Source organism: Lagopus muta, chromosome 4 (genome assembly GCF_023343835.1).
Source record: "Lagopus muta isolate bLagMut1 chromosome 4, bLagMut1 primary, whole genome shotgun sequence".
NCBI lineage: Eukaryota > Metazoa > Chordata > Aves > Galliformes > Phasianidae > Lagopus > Lagopus muta.
Genome location: NC_064436.1, coordinates 22,490,236 through 22,504,986, shown reverse-complemented (window position 1 = coordinate 22,504,986; position 14,751 = coordinate 22,490,236). Strand labels below are relative to the sequence as shown.

Here is a 14,751-nt window from a genome sequence, read left to right as displayed (position 1 = left end):
GACATTGCCAAGAAAGGAAAAAAATGAAAGGGAAAAGAAAAATGAAACTTATATTTTAAGAAGCAGTGTCTGTTTGCATGCCACTGAATTAAAAGAAGTGGAGAGATTGAGCAGGAGTTTACAGAGCCACTTGTACAGAAGTGCAATCTGCTGCAGAATGTTACTCTAGAACACAAAAATTACACAAGGCAAGCATGTCAATAGTTCTACTTTCCCTCTCCAGCAATTCTTATAGTAATGCAAAGCACAGTTAAGCAGTAAGCGAATTACTGCATCACTGCTGAGAATGCTGGCACATGAGTCTCTCCTGTCCAAGATGCAAGGAGCTGAGGTGCTTTCTGTGGTTAGAATCTTCTGAGGAACTCTAAAACACCTGAGACTGCAAACAAGTGCAGGGCCTTGGTGTTTTGTTATTCTTGGTATTTTATTAATCTGTGGAGATGTTAGGTATTCGTTTTCCAGGCTCCTCATGCAAGTTCTTAGGAGACTGATGTCAGATGCTGTGAATCAACTCACGTGAAAGATCATCTTCTGTGATCTTCCATTTCCTTTATCTTGACCATCTGGAACATCTATGAAGAGCTGATGTTTAGCCTCTGTTATTTGTTTAGTACTCTGTGGTCATCAGATAAAATGATTGGATTGCAGATTAACTTCTATTGTGCTGTTGCTCAGTAGACCTCAGAATACTGCTTGCTCAGAATAAACCTTTATTGCAGGAAACTGTATACCACTGTTGGTTTTCTAAAAGCTGACTGGTGATGTGTTACCTATTGGCAAATATATTTCATAACTTGTTAGACATATCTCTTTCAATGTTCCTAGTATGGTTCCATCCACTGTATTATATTGCAAAATCTATATAATTTTGAAAAAATAGCATTGAGAAGTCCTTACACAGATGGCTTTTGGTGATCTATAATAAATGACATCTTTGTGACACCAAATCTTTATTGGGGTATAATCCTGAGCATTCGTTGTTCTACTTCCCAAACTACTGCTTTCTTTTCCGTTATTTTTCCATAAAATGTTGCTAACACACAAGTAATTGTGATTAGAAACACTGATATTTACAGTACTTAAACATTCAAATTGTACCCATTATTCAAGCTACTAAATCTGTGATCCTAGAAAAGTAGACAATGCCCATAGAGGTAGTTCTCCAGACAAATATTTGTGTAATGTACTTAGTGTGGCAACATAAGGTTGCTAAAGACAAAGAATATTCTTTGGGTAGAGGAGTATTTCTGATAATGGAAATGGGTGACAATCCTGTCTCTGTGCAGATTGGGGTGGGAGGAGAGGTGCATGAAACTAAGTGTGAAGAACTCAGTGCAAATTCCCCAGGGCTTATGAATATGCATAGTTGTCAGTGAGAATGTGGCTACGGGAATATTTTTCAGATAATAATTCTAGTGTTCTCCAAAGTCTGTATGTAGTCAGCCACCTGCAAAACTTCTGAAAGTAGAATGAATATGAAGTAAATGTAAAAAGTAAACAGGGTCTACTTACAAAATGAATTGGCAGATTTCATTTAGTTTGCTCTGGAGAGCAACTGCAAATATGTTGTATGGGAACTGCTGAGTCACAGCCTGAACCTCTGATTGATCACCTGAGGTGAGCAATGAGTCAACCAGAGGAGCACAGGTGAAGGCAATCCTGTGCTGCTCCTGGCTCTACCCCTCCTAGACCCATTTAAGAGCTGACTACAAAGGGGGAGGGATCTCTCCTGATGATTCGCTCTGCTGGAATTTTGTAAGTGAGCCCAGGATATGGGTAAGCTTTCTATTTATTCTCTTTTTGTTGTCATAATCTGCTTTGCCTAACTCTCTTGTTTATCTTGTAATTATAGCATCTTAATATTCATTGATTATACATATGTTCATTCAAAATTTCGTTTAATTTATGCTAATAAAATTAGGCAGATAAGCAATAGAGAAGGAAAAAATAACATTGTAAAGCACTAATACGTAAGGTTTGACAGCCTGTATTTTTATAGTGTTGATAAATGCCTTCATTCTTTGATTTGCTACTTTTTTTTTTTTCCTGTGCTGTATGGTAGGGCTATACTGAATAGCTAGGAGTCCAAATGAAGTTAGAGTAATAGATTGGATTTAACCAGAAAATACCATTAATGTGCCACAGCATCTAAATTAATACATATGTGCTTTCAAAACATTTTCATTTGACAGGCAACATAAGCAAAAGAGTCATATCACTTCTAAATATATAAGAAAATGAAATAAAAGTTTACTGTCAATGTTTAAAAAGTATGCTTATTTTATGCTGTAAATAAAAAAAAGATGAAACTTTTTTCCTCAGGGAGGGAGAGTTGGAAATACAATCAACTCTGGTCAAAATAGGAACTTAATCCTTCAAATCATGAAGGCCAGGAGCATTTTTAACTTTGTCTTGGTGAGAAAACACGTCAGTGAAATGCTGAATGTTGAATGTTGAACTTGGGAATAGAGCCAGAAATGTACTACAGCCCATTAAGATTTGCTTACAATCTCTTACTAGCACTGGAGCTATATTAATTGTATTTTTCAACGTATAGTCTTTGCTGTTAGCACTGTATGTGTAGGGAAAATGTGTGCAACATAGGGCTAATGGGTAAAGTAATAAGGAAAAAAATTCCAACAAAGTCACAGTGTTTAACTGTTCTTAGAATCTGAAAATCATGATTTTCATCCTAATAATATCCTATTCATATTAATCATGCACGCATTCTAGTTTAGGAAGTAGTTATAATTAATAAAAACATTACGTTAGTAGTAAGATTCACTTTTTATTGTTTAATCACTTGACTTTAGTGATGGGGGATTTCAGATCCTTTTGTATAGACAGTAGAGATAATCTGCAAGTGCTCCACCAACTCCCAGTTTCATCTTGCTCTCTTCTATCCAATCTGATCAGACAACATGCTATGACTTCCAGAGCAGCTGAAGTTAGTGGTTGTTAGAAGACGACAGTCTCACTAGTTGTCTTTGCAGACCCCTGTGCCTGTTGATCACCTCACAATGTAATTAACTCATGAGATAATTTCAGATAATTATCCTCTTGTGTTTTTTTTCCCCTGGGTAATGGTGTTGTGAAGACTTATTAAAGGATTTGGCAATTGCTAGAAGGGTTTAAAAGGGCTAGAGAAAATGTCAGCGTGAGGACCAGAGTCCTGTCCTTCTGTGATGGTGGCTACTAGGCAGTCTTGCTCATCTCAAGAAGCTGCTGCCAGAGATTCCTAGGGTAAAAGTGAATTTGATATTTTTTTTTTTCAGTCCCTGAAACAGCATTTCAGCTTTTAAAGTTGTAAAGAAGAAAACAAAGTATAATAGGACCTCTCTCTGCCATTTCCTTCTGGTGTCCTGAAACTTTTGTGAATTGCCTAGAACCTCTAATGTTGTTTTTTCCCCCCTTTGAAGTCATTCTTACATACTAGAAGACTTCAATTTTTTTCTGACTGCATTTCTACTAAGAACTGAGTGACAACACTTTTGTACTGAATGCCTTTTCAGTATAGTCTGAAAGGCTTACCCTTAAATGTACTGCTTTGTTAATCCTTTCTTAGGTATTCCAAGATTCAGTACACAACCGCAGTGTGTATAGCACTGCAAACAGAGAGAGAGAGGAAAAAAAAAAAAAAAAAAAGCAGGGATATTGCATTTCTAGGGGAAAGGAGCAAAGGAAGGCTATACTGAAGCTGCTCTCCTCTTCCTCCACGCAGGCATTAAACTGAGCAATGCTGTAAAATATATACATCACACTCTGGAAGGAGTTACAGTTGTTGTATTCTATGTGTGCATCCCCACAGGAATTTCGGTTTCTCCTTCTGTGAACTTGTCATATCGCTCCCTAGAGGTTAATGGTAATAAATAAAATCAAAAGAAAGTAGGATACCTAAGGTCAGAAGTCTATTTAGATGTGTACAAGCCTTTTATTATTTTTTTTTTTTTGTCTTGCTTAGAATTTGCAATATAATACAAAATATTTTATCAACTATACTAGGAAGAAAAGGGAGACAGGAACTCTGAAGTAGATATACTTTTATCTGAATGGCATAGTGAATACTAACTGAATACAGTGCCAGGATGCTAAAATACAGCCACAAAGCCAATAGATTTTATTCACATGCTTTGATCCGTCTCTAGTGCTGCTTGATGTTTGGTTAGAAAGCCTTCATAAGCTAGAAGTGTTATTTCTCTGGGGCTGTGGTTTTCTTTTATTCTTGTCAGTCTTCAGATACTACAGTGAAATACATGGAATTGTCACATAGTGAAGTATTAGGAATACGTAGTATCTATATCCTACTTTGAAGATATTCCAGTGCTTCTTGGACTTTGATTCAAGAGTTCCCCTCACAAGTAAACTCTACAAATGTATTTTATGTTTGTATTTTGAAATAACTCATTTCAGACTAAGTGCATTATGTTAGAGGTATTGAAGTCTCATGGAGTGTGAGCTATGTAAGGAAAAAACATTCTAACAATAGTTCATTGGCATTTTCTTTCATACAGTCCTTGTAATTGAACTGTTAAACAGAATAAGAAAGGTACTTTTTGTATTTCTTCATTTGCATCAGCTAAGATGCAAAATAAGGTGTGAGGTGTGTAGTTTGAAACTAATTCTGCAATCTTATTTTTCCAAAGCAAGGGAAAACAAGGTTCTGCTTCTTAAGCAGCTAGAAATCAAGCTGTAATAATGGACTTTGTTGGTTAGGTAACTCTTGATCTCAGAGTAGTAAGCAGACTTTGAAGACTGAAGAAAAGGAAATTAGGCTGCCTCAGATATACTGTGACTTAGACAGGTGCCGCCTGTGGTGAATCCTAGACTCCTCCTCCCTCTTTCCTTCATCTGGGAGGGTGGCACCTTGCTCCCTGCAAATGTGCAAGTCCAGATTTTCTTCTACTGGAAATTAGAGTGGATGTTTAGTCCTGTATACTACTACTTGTAAAAGACCATTGTATAATGTCTGCTGTGTCAGTGAGGTTGTGTGAAGATTGTATGACTGCCTTATATATGACTTCATAGCATTTCTCCAAAAATATTTTATTTCCCTCTGGAAATGGAGGTATGAAGATGAAAGACTTTTTTTTTTTTTTTTTTTTTTTTTTTTTCTTCCCCCTTTTAGGGTGAGATGTGGTCTTGGTAATCTTGGTAACTTGTGAGAGTTGTAACTTGTAAGAGTCTTGGTTACAAGACAAGTTACAAGAGTAACTTGTGAGAGTCTTGGTGACTGTGAGAGGAACAGAGCAAGGATGTGTGCCTGTTTCTCATGGAATTCTAGAGTCAAGATGTAGCCAGAGTATGCTGAGAAGCAGTCCAGCTTAGATGACTCCTTTAGCCAGATTCTTTGTAATTTAGTATTCACAGAGTCACAGAATTGCAGGGGTTGGAAGGGACCTCCAGAGATCATCGAGTCCAACCCCCCTGCCAAAGCAGGTTCCCTACAGCAGGTCGCACAGGTAGGCATCCAAATTTTCAATATTCAATATAGAGTAGCTTCAGATCTTTATGTAAAAATTGACAGGAATGCTATTGGACTCCATATCCAAAAGACAACAGATAGTACTAATAAGGGTAGTTGTATGTTTATTTCATTAGCATAGTTTTTTTTTTTTTTTGTTCATGTGACTGTAAACTAAATGTTTGGAGCCATCAAAGTAAGAGAAAAGTACTCCTCAGGTTGAAATCCAAACCAGGTGCCTTTAAAGACCTCTGAATACTGTTGCAGGGGAAAGGAGCATAAGAGAACTGAAATAATCTTTTTAAGGTTTCCCACATGGTTACTGAGATTTTTTTAAAATTTTTTCATCATACATTTTTTTTATCAGAAAAGATTTTTGCCTTCTACTTATGGAAAAGTATAATTCTGTGCTCAAGTGTTTTTGAACATGTTCACCTGAATTGCTGATTCTGATGTTGCAAAAACACTTCCAAGCAATGAAGAGCTAAATTTGCTTCTGAAGTAGTAGAAGATGCCCTACTGCTAAGTCTTACATTGTTAGACCAAATGGAAGTGTTAACTGCATAGTACTGTGTAGGACTTGTCACAGGATCACAGAGTGGTTAAGACTGGAAAGGACCTCTTAGTCCAACTTCCATGTGCAAGCAGTATTAGCTAGGGCAGGTTGCACAGGACCCTGTTCAGTTAGATTTTGGATATCTTCATAGATGGAGTTTTCAAGACCTTTTTAAGCTACATTTTTCAGAGGAAAAAGTGCTTTCTTCAAGTGGAATTCAAAGCGCTTCTATTTGTCCTGTTGGTGGTGTCTAATGAGAAGAATTTGGCTTCCTTGACTCTGTCATGTATTCATAGACATTCTCCTGAGCTTTCTCTTTTTTGCACTGAACAGTCTCAACTCTCTGTCTCTCCTCATGTAAAAGATGCTTAATTGTCTTACTGATGATTCCCTGGAGTTGATCCAGTAAGTGCATAACGGATAACACTGTTTAGCTGATTGAATAATTTTGTCTACTCAGTCCTTCTCTCTATAACAATTTATTTCCTCCATAGAGAGAGTGTGTAGGTCATCCAGAAGAGATTGACAGCCATCCTATATGAAAATGTTACTAGAAAATGCTGACAATTTTACTGTATGTGTAGTACACTTTTTCCAAAAATCTCAGAATACTACTTAAACTCCAGTCTGAAATCTGTTTCTTTCTCTTAGTACAAACTAAATCAGAGCAAGATCTTCCCTTTGATTTAAAGGGAATAAAAATTTATTTAAACTGTTCTGGGATATCAGCTTATGTATCATCCTATACAAGTAACTACAGAGTAATCTCTTCATGATAAAGTATAAATACTGAAAACATGTTCTCTTTGTACTGATTTCAATAAACATGAAAGATGTCTCTAAAACTTAAGGAAGAACATAACTGTCATCACATATATAAAGGCTTGCTTAGCATTTTAATGTTAATCATAAGTGAGAAATGTGAAGCCTTCTGTCATTCTGTCCCTGAATGATGTGCAGTTTGCAGTGAAGTGAGGAGGAAACACATGCATATGAAATACCAGAGCAGGTTTGTATCACTTACCTATAGTTGAGATTCAGTTTCTATATAAATTAGATCATGGTTGCAGGGTAATAATTTATCTTCAAGTGCACAAAACCCACTCTCCAAAAAAAAAAAAAAAAAAAAAAAAAAGTCAAGTTAGAAAAATATCTGGGATATGAAAATTATGAGATTTTTAATTGAATAAAATAATAAAGATTCAATTAAAAGTACAAGCATACAAGTCCCTAATTAATTCAGCAATGGCTGGCAAGGTATTATGTTCACTCTTTCCCCCACTAATTGCTTTCCTGCAAGAGTTAATGGAATCATACTGCAGGATATGGACAGGGTAAATCACTGCATATCAAATGAAAAACCAGGTTGCATTTCCCTTGATAGGAAATTTTAACCTAACTGTGTCTTTAAGAAACTGAATAAAGCAGAACAAAGCAGTTTCATTTCAATTTTAGTTGAATTCTTTAGGACTCAATAAGTAATGTCTCATTACAATGAATAAACACTATCAAGTTATGTCTATATATGGTAGTTTCACCTTGACAAACAGCTAAACCCCACCACAACCATTCTCTTATTTCCACCTTGAAGAGGAGAAAATGGAATGGAAAAGGGCTCAGAAGTTGAGAGAAGGATATCTAACAGACTAGAACAGGGGAAACTAAAAGCAATGCAAACACCATCCACCCTTGTCTACCTATTGTCTGTCGTTAATGCTTCATCTCTGCTCTTCCTTCATGGGCACTCTGAGTACTCCATCCTCCAGGAGCATGCTGCTCCAGACCTACTGCTCCACTGTAGGCCTCTTCTGGGCTGCAGGGACTGCTGCTCTGCACCCAGTACCTCCTGCCCTCCTCCTGTGCTGACCTGGGTGCTCTCAGGGCTGCTTCTCTCCCATTATTTGCTCTTCTCTCCCAGCTACTGTAGCATAGCGCTTTTCCCTTCCTTTGGTCTGCTCTCCCAGCAGGCACCCAGCTTTGCACACTGCTCAGGTCTGGCAGCAGTGGGTCCCTGGGAGCAGCGGGAGCCACTCTGCTCTGTCATGGGCAATGCTGGGCTCTGCTCCCAGTTCACCTCTGTAGTTCTCTCAATAACAAAATCTTGCTGTGTAAACCCAATACCAATTTTAGTTGTCATCCAATGAAAATATAAATATACTATCCATTTATGAAGACCCACTGTCAATCTTTCTAAATTGCATATTGTTTGAGAAATAAGCTATCACACGCATGCATATTGAAATCTGAACTTAAGCAGGCTGAACTTAAGCAGGCTCTGCTTGTTTATGCCAGGAGAAAACAGAAATAGATTGTAGCTTATGATTTTAAATGCAAATATGTTTTATCTTTAAGTTGTAATTTAATAGAAAAACTAGAACTAGTAAAACATACAGCTATCGTAAGAATACAAAGGATAAACATGTCCAGCTGCTGGAATGTATGAATATCAGAAGTTGAAGTGCTTTTGTGATGTTTGCATGGTACCTAACACAAGTATGTTTTACAGTACAGTGCTGAATGCATAAGGTATTTGAAATTAGAAATTCCTGTATAGTAACTGAATAGTTAAGCTCAGGTTTTTATGGAAACTTCTTTCAAAAACACCCTGAAATTGTACTTTGTAACCTCTTATCTAAAGTAAACAAGATAAATGTCCACCTTAACAGAGTCTAAGTCTGTTGTTCACAATGTAGCACCAGCTTTTTCTAGTAGCACCAGAACATCAGCTCTGATACATAGTTCCAAATGCAGATTATCTTTTCAGAATCAGGGTAGGAAAGTCTTGCATTTTAACATGCAGGTCTTATCTCAAAATCATGTTAAAACATTATTAGCTTAGCAATTTTTTGAAGTGTATAACTTTGTTATTGTGGAGTCCAAACGTTCTTCATCGTGATGCTGCTACTTGAACTGCACTGACTTTCATCTCATAGAGCACACTGACTTTTTCAACTTGAAATGTTCTGGCTGCTTCCTAAAGAAGGAAAAATAAATCATCATTATTATTGATGATTGTTTATATATTTTTAAAAACTTCTATAGCTCATCTGCCTTATGGTACAGAACAATATGACTTTCATCAGCAGAATAACCAGTCTTCATTAACTATAATAGTAATAATAATAAAAAAAACCTGGAATTAAACCTCCACTGATAGATTTCAGTAAATCTACTGTCACGTCCTGATGTTTTACCTATTTTTCTCTCCTTCACACACTGCTGAATTCAGGTTTTATCTAGTTCAAATACTTAACATACTATAAATGTCCTGAATCTTGTTGTGTCTATTGAGTACTGTACATTAATGATAGTGAGAAATTTAAGACGTCTGTCAAATGTATAACTGTGCTTAATGACTTTCTCAGGAATTCTGAGCTAGAAAGTCATATAGATTTCAGTCTGATATTAAAACTTTCAAATACCAGATTAAATTTAGGGTTATTCTTAGTTGTTTTTTTTTTTTCTTTTTTTTTTTTCATAGGAGCCATGATAGCTATGTGGAAAAGGCAGCATGTCCACATCAGAATGCATGTGCAAGCATGGGTACATGAGGACAAAAGGATGCCTGAATGCCACATCTACCTATTTGAAATCTTACTTTAGTACTTTGCAGACCATAAATACCCTTAAAGGATTTTTCTCCCTGCTGATTTTTTTTTTCTTTCTTTTTTTTTTTTTTTTTTTTTTTTCCTGTGGGGGATAATTATGGTGGTAATTTGGCTACAACATTCTGAACTTGTGTGATTTTTAGTAAGAACTACATGGATTTGAATCTGTCAGCTAGTCATAATGCTTCCTCAATATTGCCCATTTAATGTCAATTATAGACAAAAAATAGCCCACTTATTGTCTCATATTAGCATCCACATCAATAATTGTGCAGAACAAAAGGCATAAACTGAGACCATCTGCTCTCACTACAATAATCTACCTAAAAAAGCTTAGTCTGTAACTCACAGTAAAAGATTCTGATGCATTTATCTGGGATCGTGCTGCTTAAGTGTCTTTTGTGATTATAATTATTACTGCTTTGGCCCATCAGATATTAGGACATATACTTCCTCATTTCAGGTAAAATATTGTCATTTAATTTTTATTACCTTATTAAATTAAGATGACTTCTACTGGATACCTATAGGAAAAAAAACATACTTTTATTTTATGCCTCATTGTCACTTTCTTTTCTGTTGTTGTTAAGAATAGTTAGACATTTCTTTAAAAAAAAAAAAAATCATATATGCTGCAGATTTTTATTGTTTTGACAAGTGCACAATTCTTGAGCTGTGCTAAATGCCAAAATAAAGCTATATCAAAATATAAAACGTTAAGCAGAAGTGCCATCATGACCTGAAAAGTAAGAAAGAAAAGAATATTTAGAAGACTACAATCACAAAAGATTTTTGATATTTAAAGAGAATATACTGTGACTTTTCTCCACATAGGATTTGTGGAATTTTTTCTGGTAGCTTGTAAGAACAGATAGGAGTTAAAAAAATATTGACAAAAGAGTATAAAAGACAGATCAATTCACACTGATTTAAAGCAGTGTGCCTATTTTACTCTCTCACACATCAAGCTTGTCAAGTCATCAAAACTTCTGTCTTCTAAAAAAAAAAAAAAAATTGTAAATGACAGTAATGCATTGTAAATGCCCAATGCATTAAATACTATGTCCTAAATGTTTTGTTCCAATCAACTGTATCTCATGGAATCATGGAATCATAGAATCACTAAGGTTGGAAAAGACCTAAAAGATCACCCAGTCCAACCATTCACCTATTCCCAATAGCTCCCACTAAACCATGTCCCTCAACACAACATCCAGTGTAAGTGTTCAAGATTACTCTTTAACTCCCAATCTTAACACTTGAGACTTGTTTACAGACTTTCAATAATGAAATAGAGGAAAAAAGACTAACTGTGAAATCTAATGCTGTGTTTACTTTTGCTCATCTTTTTAACAATGCAGTGCTGTGGCCTGTATTTATGAGACCAAGGCTGAAATTCACTGTGGCCTGAACCTATTGCAAAAGTAATAAGGAATAGATAGCAACAGCTATAATATAGGGTGGCAATTTTGACTAGCTGCATAAGCTAAGTTTTTCACATTCATACATTGTGGTTAATAATGCATATGATGGTTCTCTTCTTGTAAAAAACTAAAAACAAAAAACAGCAGACAAAGCAAAGCATTCATTTCTTACATCTTGGAGAGCAAAAATTAGCTCTTGGTATGGATTCTTCCTTTACATTTATATCAAGGCAGGAGACTTTTTCAAATATGATTATGTGCAATATTAACATCCTCCAACAACTAAAGGAGCATTTAATTTCATGGCAGATGCTAAACTCATGTTCATATTTTTAAAAACACTATGTAGAAGCCCCTCCTATTTTAAAAATAGAAGTATAGTGTTTTGGATTGTTAAATCTTCAAATTAATTTAATCTTGGACTAATTTATGAAATGAAATTTATTTTACTTATACTCTTCACCCAGTTTGGTTCCAAAACTATAAAAGTTCATATCTCAGAACTTTTAACACATTTCTTTAATCAACTCTCTAGTATTCTCATAGGCACAAACAGAAAATTATTTAGGGACTATAGGAACAAGGAAGTTCTTGAAACAAAACCCTGAGACTGGTTACTCTGGTACTTATTCATATCCTCTCTAAAATCTGTTGAGTTAGAACCATCCTTACAGAATGAGACTATCAGGAATTCCTGATTAAAATGGTTGGCTTATTATTTTTTTTTCCCCCTGAGTCTTAACTCTGTATTTTACTAAACAACACAGTCAAAAAGCAATATCTAATGATTTTTTACTTAAAGGAAAGAAGGAATCTTTTTGATGATCACACTTCAGGTACTTCATTTACTTAAATGGAGTGTAGGGGAATGACAACTAGTCACATCTGATAGTTCCTGCAAATGCAGACAAGAAAACAAGAAGTCTAGTGATGAACGTCTTAAGTTATCACTGGTAAACAGAACACTAAATTTTCACTAATAATGACTTTTAAGATGTGGAATGGCTTCTCCATATCAAATTGTATGATCTGCTGATTAAATAGTATGCTCTACAGAATTTTCTTCTCATAAACAGACCAAAAATTATGAGAAATATGTGAGGAAATAAAGTGAAGTATTACTTAGAGAGGAGAAAATTCCAAATGAGATTTAGTCTTCCTTTGGTTTTCCCAAGTAGATATTTTGCCAACAGCACCAGTAAAAAGATCTTATGCTTCCTACCTGGCCTTTTTAGAATGAAAATAGCTTTACTTACAGAAGGAAAGATCAGAGCTATATAAAAAAAAACCTTGAAGAGTACTCATGCAAGTGGAGATCAGCCTGAACTGAGCTTCTAGCCCTCCAAATGCAATAAAGTTGATTGATTGACTTATGAAAATGACTGTGTATAGTCATCAAGCTATAATTTGTCATAATCTATGTAATCATATCAGTCTCTAGTATATAAAGAACTTGTGTGAGGTACTAGTGGAGTACATGGACAAAGAAATGCATGAATGCAGTTTATTTCCAATCCTGGAATAATTACAAAGACATAACCATCTCAGAATCAGCTTTTAAGGGCATCAGTGCATAGTAAATCAGAGACTGTCTTCAAAACCATCTTTTGGGATTGTTTTGGTGAAAGTAGTTTCTCAGATAGTAACCAGAATGGTGAGAACAATATTTTGTTGAAGTAAACATAATGAATATTTTGAATATTTGAATATTTTTCTGGAAAGGAATGATTTGGATAGAATTTAAGAATTAAGAATGTATGTTTAGAGAAAAAAAAAAGTAATGTACTGACACATCACTTCAAATGGAGGGATTTTGCTATATGATGAGCATATGTGATGAGTTATTCTACTTAAAATTATAGTTTTAACACCCTTGAAATGCAAATAAATAAAACATAAAAATGACCGAAGATTTGTTTGGTTGAGATAGCTGCATCCTTTAACCATTAACTGAGATGGTAAAGATTGGTCACTACTTTCTGTAAGAGCACAATGAAATTTGTTTTAGGCCACAGACCAGATCTCGCATCAAAAGACAGAATACTAGGTTAATTTGAAGTGGAATGTTTTATCATCCTCATTTCTTGCTGTTTGATATTTGTGATGCTTTTTTTTTTTTTTTTTTTTTTAACCCCTTTTCTTAAGGAAGTATGATAGAAGTTCTCAATTTATCCATTCTCTGTCAGGGTGTAAGGTGTATCAGAACATTTCCTGGGATCCTTCTGGTTATGTAGGTCCCACTAAAATAATATTGAGCGGAGATATTTGTATACTTATGAAGGAATTATACTTTCCTCTCCAACTCGTTTTTAGCTTTAAATCTAGTAAATGTTTCAAAAGTTTGGGTCCTATTTTTTATCATTAATTTTTTTCTTATTAATTTATTTACATGTTTGTACATATACATGGGAATAATTGGGATGTAAATTGGAGAATTTTTCTACTAAGTTGAGTACAAAGATGATTATGGCTAAATATATACCTGAAACCCCTGTGTGCTTTTTATTTGTTGCTCAAATAATAGTTTCCAAAGTTTTTAAAAAATCCTTTTTTTTTTTTTGCCGTGAATATGAGGGAGAAGCTAAGCTCACTAAATTAGTTTTTAACTCAGTAAGATGGCTCATTATGGGGCTGTATTGCAAGATTGTTTGCTCCCTAATCCCTTACACTCTTTACTCATTTGCAAGAATACTTGGTTGGATTTTTTTTCATTTGGTAAAACATAAGTTACAAATTACATATATACTGCCCAGTTAACACCAAGACATACCAAGTGTGCTGTTAACTGCAGGCAAATATTATCATTAGAAGTCCATGTGTTGCTTGCTCTGTTCTGAAATTCATGAAACTAAAAATGAAAAGCATTCTCTTCAATTGCTTCCCCAACATCTGCTACTAGGGTACGTAAGTATGAAAATAAGTTTTCAGATTGGAACCAGCCTTTTTTTAAACATGCATAAACCCACAGGACTTCAAAAAGCAGTAACACGCATGGATTTTATAGCCTGTTCTCTGATTCTAGAAAGCCTTAACTATCTAACTTAATTTTGTTAAAGAATAGTGGTGTTTTTGTTTTTAAGTTTTGGACTCAGTATTATCATTGTTATTACATCTCTTCTCTAAAGAAACAAACAGACAATGTAGATAGTGCAAGGGGAAAAAAATGAAAAAAAAACAAACAAACAAAAAAAACAACAAACCATGTCAAAGTTTCAGCATGTTTAGTAAAAATTTTTCTCACATGTACATATACTCTTACAATGTGTGACTATATAAACTCAGTTTGTTCTTGACAAATGGAATTACCTATTTAGGGGAAGTAAGATGAAACATTCTGACCTCTTCAGAGTATATGTTTCTGATTTAAAATTGTTCCAGAAGAAGTCACATACAAAGGGCTAAGAGACTCTTCAAAGAAGCAAAGAGAAGGAAAAATACTTTAAACTCAGTTTTCAATGTTATCATTCAAAATCTGTTTTTAAATCATTTTTGGAAGTGGAAGGTCTGAATAGAAATATCTGTATCAATGAAGAACTTGTACAACAAGTGGAATGATCATAGTAGGGGAATACAAATTTTAAAGTTGTTTACTGTTGGTTTCAAATTGAATTATTAGATAATTTGTAGTAAATATGAAAAATATCATTGGTATCTAGCTAAAGAATAGAGTTTTAGCAAGAGTTTAAGAAAAGAGGGAAACAC

General features: G+C 34.8%; 1 long non-coding RNA gene across 1 annotated transcript; it reads left to right on the top strand.

Annotated features, from left to right (window-relative positions):
• Positions 1-1,735: 1,735 nt before the first annotated feature.
• Positions 1,736-10,397, top strand: LOC125692186 (uncharacterized). The gene is made up of 2 exons (XR_007376513.1): positions 1,736-1,776; positions 9,499-10,397. It is a non-coding gene; the product is annotated as an uncharacterized LOC125692186 (long non-coding RNA).
• Positions 10,398-14,751: the final 4,354 nt, after the last annotated feature.